Source organism: Sorghum bicolor, chromosome 6 (assembly GCF_000003195.3).
Source record: "Sorghum bicolor cultivar BTx623 chromosome 6, Sorghum_bicolor_NCBIv3, whole genome shotgun sequence".
In the NCBI taxonomy this organism is placed as follows: Eukaryota; Viridiplantae; Streptophyta; class Magnoliopsida; order Poales; family Poaceae; genus Sorghum; species Sorghum bicolor.
In genome coordinates, this window is record NC_012875.2 from 16,149,363 (window position 1) to 16,158,577 (window position 9,215).

Genomic DNA, 9,215 nt, shown 5'->3' on the forward strand with positions numbered 1-9,215 from the left:
GTTCAGCCTATCATCCTCAGACCTCCGGTCAGACTGAGCATGTGAATCAAATTTGAGGATATGTTGAGGGCATGTGTCATCTCTTCCAAGGGTGCATGGGAGAAGTGGCTACCCTTTGCTGAATTATCCTACAATAATAGCTATCAAGAGAGTATTCAAATGGCTCCTTTCGAAGCTTTGTATGGCCGCAAGTGTAGAACTCCTCTAAACTGGGTCGAGCCTGGGAAAGAAGGTACTACAGAATTGACTTTGTCAAAGAAGCCGAAAAGCAAGTTCTCATTATCTAGAAACACATGGAAGCCACCCAAGCTAGACAGAAAAGCTATGCCGACCAAAGAAGAAGACCACTAGAGTTTGAAGTAGGTGACTTTGTGTACCTGAAGGTATCACCCATGAAGGGAGTAAACCGCTTTGGTGTAAAAAGAAAGCTAGCTCCTAGGTATGTGGGTCCCTATCGAATTATTGAGAGAAGTGGCAAGGTAGCTTACAAGGTACAACCACCTCCAGAAATGAGAGCTATCTTCCCTGTGTTCCATGTATCTCAACTCAAAAGTGTCTTCGTGTGCCCGAAGAAAGAGTTGAAACAGGAGGTCTTAAGTTGCAGTCCGATCTATCTTATGAAGAGAAGCCTGTACAAGTTCTTGATGTCAAGGAAAGAGTTACTCGGGAAAGAGTGATTAAACGTTTTAGGGTCTTGTGGAACCGTCAAAGTGAGGGAGATGACACCTGGGAAAGGGAAGACTATTTACAAGTAACTTACCCTGCATTCTATGAAAAATGGTACGTCTTTCAAATCTCGGGACGAGATTTTTGTAAGGGGGGAGGGCTGTAACACTCCTAGTGTTAGCTTGCATATTAACCATGAGCATTGCATCAACATAAGCATCATCATGCTCATTCATAAGCATCCATCTTGATCACATGTCATCTTATGTATACCATGTATGATTGAATTGCTTGTGTGACTTGATATGAGTGACTATAATGGTGACCAATGCATGTAAGTATACAATCTCTTCCAAAATACTTTAATCATGTTTAGAGCAATATTTTGAACAAAGTCTATGTTGTAGGTTTTGTCTAAAAATGCCCCTAAGTCATGGTTAGCCCTAGGTTGACCTAATTGACCCCTAGACCTCTTTTTAAAGATGTTTTATGAAACTGGTGTTAGAGACCTTGCATGTAAATCACATCTAAAACAAAGTTGTAGTAAATTTCATAAGCTACAAAAGTTGTGTTGATGACTTTTTATGAAAATGCTTGGAACACATTCAAATTTAGCCCACAAGACAGAAATCAGTGCTGTTTCCACACTTAGCCGAATTTAGCTAAGTTTGGAATTCGACAGTTTCAACATAGGGTACTTGGGAACCTTGTGGTTTGAAATCCAGACCGAATTAGACTTTGATCCTGTAAGCAAACTTGTAGATCTCATGTAGCTCTATCCAAAGAAACAAATTTGAGCCAAAACCGACGAGTGGATCAAGAGTAAAACGTCAATGAATTTTGGGTTTCACACACGGTCGACGACGACTGAATCGCGTGATTCAGTTTCGTCAGTCGCCGGCCGGCCGACGCGTGGACGACCTGTGGCGGCCGTACATCGACGGCGACCCCGCCTGTCAGCCCCGACGCCTTCACTTGGACGCCACGACGCCACTCCGAGCCTCGGCCGTCCTTATTTCACCTCCCCAGCGCTCTCTCCCTTCTCCATTTCGCCTCGGCGAGCTCCGCTGCGGAACAGCAGCCTCGCCCGAGCTTTCCTCGCCGTCTCCGGCCAAGCCAGCCAGCCAAATGCCTCGCCAGAGCCTCCTCTACCTCGGCGTCACCTCCTTAGCCACTGTCGAGCACAGGTAAGGCGGCATTGCCGAGCTCCGAGCTGTTCTTGCTCGCCGGAGTTCCGCCCGAGCTCACCGGCGACGTGGCCAGGCCTCTCTGCTCCACCATTTCTCTCCATTCTTGTTCCTAGCGCTTCCCCTTGACTCACTGATGCTCGGCATGAACCTCAACTGGGACGGCATCGGCTGTGCACACCGACGTATCGCCCGCAGCGCCGCCGAGCCGTCATTCACGCCGGCGAGCACCCTAGAGCTCAGTAGAGTTAGGGTTTCGCACCTCAGCAAGTCCGCCTTGGTGAGAGGGTCACAGTTGGTCCCTTGGTTTCCCCGGAGACCTCGCCGTCGTCGAGTTTCGCCGGCGACGAGCTTCTCCCCTGTCTCTGTGTCGCTGTCAAGCGGGTCCCGCTGACCAGTGGGTCCCCCTGTCAGCCTCTCTCCCTCACACCCCTGGTTTTCTATTTTGCAGATCCCGTGTTGATTTTGTAAAATCCATATCTCGAGTTATACAGATCCAAACGATGTGATTTAAATTTTGCTAGGTTCTTGTGTTACTCTAGTTTTTATTAAAAATATGAAACATGCCATGTTTTTGTAGAAATAAATAGATATGATTTAATCTTGATTAAATGGGAGGTAATTATATCTTATGATCTGTGGATCTTATGGCCATAAAACTTTAGGATGTTGTTACCTATGACATGACTAGGCTCTGATAAAATTTTCATGATGTTTGATGTCAGTTAGTGGAGATATAAATATTTTTTGTTTAAATAGGAGGTTCTTGTAGTATTTTTAGTAAATAAATTATAACTCCTTTTATGGTGAAACTTGATGAGTGTTGTACTCATGTGTAAATAAAGCTAGGAAAAATCTGAAATCTGTTGTTTGACACTATTTAATAAAGTTTCACATTTATGCCTTTAATGCCATTGCTAGCTTGTTATTTTTGTATCTCACAATGTGCATCTGCAAGTGCCCTGAAATTTTTACAGTCAACTGGTGATAGTCTAAGTAGCTTGCTGTAATTTTTTTAGAATTGTTGGCGCACTTGTGATACATGTTCCTTAAATCACCTTAATAATTAAATAAATAGAAAAGGGGATAATAGAAATGAGTTTAGACCTTGCCATGATGTTTTTTGGTGTTTCTTAGACATGTTCTATCTACTAGTGCATTTGGTTTGAACCAATGTTACATTGTTAATATGTGTAAAATATTATTTTTGCTAATTATGTCTTTCCTAGAGCATTTCTGTGTGGCTGATAGCAATTGTTTAAGAACTACTTGAAGATGAGGTTTTCTGAAAAACTTGTCTATAACAAACTTGTAGATAACTTACTTATCTACTTCGTGACCAAATTCCATGACATTTGGCTGAGTAGTTTCAAAGTTATGAATGTTGCAAGTAGCTGCTGCAAAGTGCTTGCTCTCTGGATTTTCCAGGACAGCCAGCACACTTTGTCTGTTTTAACTTATTTTCGTTGGGAATCTCCCTGGGATGTCTAAAGATGTTTTGTAGACAATTTGTTAAGCTTTCCAGAAAGTACCTACTTGTTTAGTTTGACCAACTGATGCTTAAGTTATAGCTGAAACTTGTGACTAGTTAATCTGTCTATGAAACCAGTGACTAAGTAGGAGTAGCTAAGGTTGATTAACTTGTCTAGTTAGCCTCTCTACCAGAGAAGAAGTATGCACTTACTTGTTACTCTGTGATTCACTTAATTTTTAGGAGTTTATGCTCATGGTTATACCTTGTTATGTGTTCCTTAGCTCAGCATCATGACATATTGCATCCTATGTGCATTTCCTATGTTTATCACATGTCATGCATACATAGGTGCACCCAAAGGAGTGACAGTATTGGAGTACGAACTGCCCGAGCCGGAGGAACAACAAGGGGAGCCACCTCAAGGAGCTGAGGAGGAGGACCTACCGGAGTGTCCCGACCACCGCCCGTCCACCTACGTTGAAGGCAAGCCCCGGAGCATTATAAGCCTCCTACTATTTTTGTTATCATGTCCAGCTATCAATTGGTTATGGTTATGTATTGTTGCATTAAGTGTTAGGCGTTGATATGACACCCTTGCTGCATAATTAACTACCTTGTCCACCTCATACCTTACCTAAGTAGGTCCAAGATTGAAATGATGCTTAGCGATGTTTAGCTCGGTAGAAGCCGGATGATTTCCTGTCACCTGCGAGAGATAGGTGGATGATGAATCACGGTTGGCTAGATTTGCTATCGTGGAAATAACCATATTCTAATAATGAACTTGAGACCAGGCGGGATGACGATAGTGCAGCAACAAGGCATGGAGGTCTTGGGTGTGAATCTATCCCTGTCTGCGTCGTTTAAGGACCGATACGCTGTACGTCCTCGTGTCATGTTGAACGCATGCCTAACACTTAGCTGGCCGGATAAGTCGTTCCGACCGCAAAGCCTACGAGTGCATCTCCGGCCGGATACCCCGATCTAGTTAAAGTGCGTACCCCGGTTGGTAGTAAGGATGTGCGGGGAGTCAATGGCGTAAGACCGAGGTGTCAGGTTAGAGTCCTGACCCTGGCAGATTGGCGGTCCCTGGGGGTGCGGCGCCGTACGGACCCGCGACTTGGGCCGGAGTTGTGCTAAAGGTGATATGAGCTACCCTCATGAAGTATGCTCGGGTGAGTGCTAGGAATACCCCTCCAGCTAGATAGGAATCGATTCGAATTGCCGTCTCTCCCGGATAGTGAGAACTTGACTCGAGCAGCGGCAACGTAGAACTCACTAAATAAACTTGATGGTTATAATGAGAATGTTGATAGCTATGTGATAATCCGGATATGGTTATTATTGTGATTCTTAAGTACTTAAGTGTATGCTTAGAACAGGTGCTAATCTAGTGGATAGTTGTTAAGTAATGAACCTGCTGCTGAAATGTTATAAATGTGTTACTTACAACTAGAGCTTTTTATGCAAAAAGGTGAGTCAAACCAGTCCACAAAGATCAGCCTTGCATACTCCTTGGTGTCACTTTATTTTTGGTTTATGACAGGTAAGTCTAGCTGAGTACATTCTCGTACTTAGGGTTTTATTTACCCTTGTTGCAGATGATGTCGTTTACCATGGCTACTATGCTAACTGTCATCATCCGGCTGCGGACGATGAATAGATCATGGGCATGATCACCTCCTTTATCTTCGGTTGTGCTTTTATGGGTTGACTGTGAATCTGGCATGTAATTAAACTGAGTGTGTGTTGGTTTTAAAACTACTTTGCTTCCGCTACTAAACTGGTTTGTAATAACTTCATTTGAACTCTGATGTGTTGTAAAACTATGTTCTGTGATGAATGTATGTAATCTGTGATGGCGATGCTTGATCATGTACGATCTTGGTTGTATGTTGGTTGGATCAAGGTCTTTTGAGATTTCGTTGGACTACCAGGTTTATATAGGTTCAAGTCCATTGGCTTGACTGCTTTGTGGTCGCTAATTCACTTGAATTCTTATAAATTGGACGGTTCTGTTACAATACGGTCATGGGGGAACCGTAGATCCCGTAACTGGGTTCTAGATTGGGGCCTAGAAATCTCAAGAGCAGCAGAGAGGCTAGTTCATGCACGAGCAGAGGTTGCATCTGGTCTCTTCAAGCCCAATACAGAGAAGGATGAACTCACATACACCCTTGAAAATCCAGAACATGGCGGGCGTACGAGAGGGTATGGGGCAGTTTCATGGTACCATTCCTTCCCAGCTGATCAAGGAACTTATAGAAGCCTTCAGAAAAAGAAGGAGGAGGCAGAGCAGATTTGCAAGTTGGAGGAGTTTGTGCATAGCTCACAAGAGCATGAAAGAAGTCGAGAAGAATGGATGAAGGAGGAGATCAAGAGGCAAGTGCAAGCATCAATTAGTTCCTTGATAAGAGGGGGGGCTACATCATCACAGCCGGTAGACATCAACATTAGCCCCCTAGGTCAGTTGAAGAGCAGCTGTGCCTCCACGGAAGTACCAACCGCCCAAGCTGACGTGAAGCTACGGTTCCCCGTGGATGACCTCACAGAACTAGTTAATTCGTGTGAGCTACACATTCTAGAAGGAACCGGGGCGAAGAAGGTGGTGGTCGGTGTTGTAAATGCTATCGACCGGACGAGAACACCAAGAATCCATGGTCAACTGGTACCAGAAGGATATGCTCGTGTCTCAGTGGATAGGGTGGAGAGTGGTTGTGCCAGCGTGCCTCTCGACATTGAAGGGGGAGATCGGGAGAAGACTCTAGGTAAGGCGGAGAAGACATTCATTTGTTGGCGTAAGCGCTTCATCATCATTCCTAGAGTCTCACCACCGCCACCTCGTCTTACTGATGATCAAGATCCTCAACATAGGTGCATGGATTCAAAAAACAATTTATTCGCTAACATCCTATTCAAAAACAATTTATTTTCTAACAATTTATTCGCTTACAACACTTGTTGTTTTCCTAGCAGGGACATAAGTCCAAGTATTCTTTTCCCAGCGCATCATAGTGTTGTGGGCGGTGAAGATGAATTGGAGGATGCGACTGCAACCCCATCTCCTCCACAATGGTCTCCAACGCCGCCACGGGCCGCACCCACCCCGCCACTGCTTTCACCACCGCCTCGAACATGGTCTCCAACGCCGCCACGAGCCACACCGTCCCCGCCACCGCCACCGCCTCAAGCCAGTAAGAAGAGGTCCGCCCCAGCACCAAAGGCTTTAACACCAAAGAAGTAGGCTCAAGCTCCCTCTGGCTCTAAAGCAGCCAGTGAAAAGTTGTCTTATGAGAAGATTGACGAGGAGCTAATTGCATCGGTTACTTCAGATGTGAAAGCACACTTTGAAAAATGTAAAAAGGAATTTGAAGCGAAGCGAAACCCTGAAAAGCCATACCTCTACTTACCAAAAGGGGAGCTGAGGAAGAGGGTGGAAGAGCACAACCGGAAAATGTGCGAAGCTCAAAAGCCTCCGCCAAAGTCGGACTATGAACGCCAACTAATAAAAGTTGTAAAAGCTCAACCCGCCAAGAAGAAAGCAGGAAAGGGTGTTCTACACCTCGGGGACACATCAAGACCTTTGTCCCCATTAATTGTGGCAGATCAGTATGGTTATAGAGGAAATCTAGAGAGCCCACTTTGTCTGAGATGGACTCACTTGAAAATTATTTCATTGAGAGCGGTCTCCCGTACTCCATGATTCAAAATATTGCTACTGGGCTAGAGTTTCCACGAGCGGAAGTAGTTGATGAATGGAGGAGAAATTTTGCACCGGGCAAGAGTCTAATGAACCCCAAGCACCTACATGTACTCGGTACGCAGATGTTTGCAATCAACAATTGGTGCATAGAGGCTTCTAAAGGCGGAGTTGATTGGATTTCTATTCGAATTCGAAACCATCACTACTTCTATGGTGATGACCTTATCTTAGTCCAGATGAGCGAATTACACTAGCTATGCCACATGGACACTCTGGACAAATCACTCATTAGCTGCTTTTGTTTCTAAGTATTTCTTTGTTTTTATTAAACTCTCCAACATGTCTATATAGTAGTAATCCTTAAACATGTACTTGTCGATGGACTCACTATATGCAGGCTCCAAATGACTGAGCTTAGATCCAAAAATGATAATACTCTTGGATTTGTTGATCCTTATGTCGTTTTCAAGGAGCCAAACCCTTTGGCGACTTGGAAATGACATGTGTACGAATCTTATGAGGTTCTTCGTGAAACAAAAAGATAAAAAAGAATACTCTTCCCCTACAACTTCAAGTGAGTTATATATATAGTTAACATGCAAGTGTGCACCTTTAATTTTACTTAACCCTAATCTACGATTCATGTCTCTATGAGCAGCTTTCACTGGATACTCATAGTCATCAATCTTGCTGAAAGTAAGTTGGTAATCTATGACTCAATGAAGAAACCGCAACAAGATTATCAAGATATGATAGACATCATTCAAAGGTAATTTTGATCCATTGCATGCGTAAAGTAGACTAAGCTTGTATATATGCATACTTAACGATCCAACTCTCTTGTTTCAAATATATCATTGGTTTAGGGTTTGGGAAAGAATCATTGTTCGGGAACATCTAACTCAACGTAGGGCGTCAATAAAGATAATACAACTACAAGTAAGTTTATCCTTCGTCAATGTACGTGGTATATCTTATATCTTGTCTTTTTTACGAGATAAATCTTTACATCCTACAGTGGATCTTGAGACACGAACCGAGGAACAACTTATGTGGATACTATGTTTGCGAGTATATTATGGCAGAAATAAATAGAATTCCTGAAGAATACCTCAGAGTATGTAACACAGGTCTCTTTTCATTTTCTCTCGAATTACTATTGATAATCTTGATATAACTAATACCTTCTTTTAATTCAAATTGAAGACTGAATGGTTGAAGCAAAAACTCATGCAACATGAACAACTCCAAGCAATACAAGAGGCAATAACAGGATTTCTTCGGGAACAAGTTATAAATCCAAGCGGCGAGTTCCACTATAATCCTAACGAGACGATGATTCCAAATAATGATGATCATTTGTATGCTTTGTAGATCTTTGGATCATGAAGTACAACTTGTAATAGGTTTAGAGTATTAACTTTGGAGTACAATTTGTGCAATAATAGATTTGGAGAACAACTTCTACCTATTTATGTGCACATATATATATATAGTTATATAATTTAATTATATATGCATAAAATAAGCTTATTGTCATATGCTGCTAGTATATATATGACAATAAGCTTATTTTATGCATATATATAGGGAAATTCCTTTCTACACGTACGTGTAGTTACTCTCATCTTCAATAAATTACATTGTGTATGTATTCATACTTGTTTATCAGTTTGAGTATGTTTATATACTCATATTAAGATACTCTAGATCTTACCACGTGAAAATTTTTCAAAAAAAATATATTTTAAATATATTACTAAAATGCCACTACTATATTATATACAATAAGTATAACCATATACTCTATGTATGCATGCATACTTAACATACATATCACTCTAAATGGTCTAGTATGATCATATACTTTGTCTATATACATTTCGTCCGGTCATATACACTATATATATATATAGTATATTCAGTAGCTAGCTACAAAATAAATTATTCTTTAGCCACCTCCATTTATGATAATTTTATATATTAATTTACGATAATATGTATACATATTTACGATAGTTGAGTTACTATAATACATGGGGATATTTACCATGATGTTATAGTAAACCACTTAGTAAGAAGTTAAATTAATATAGTAATTATTGTAACTTAAAGTGGCTACAAAATAAGTTATTTTATAGCCAGCTCCAGAGTAATATATATATATATATATATATATATATAT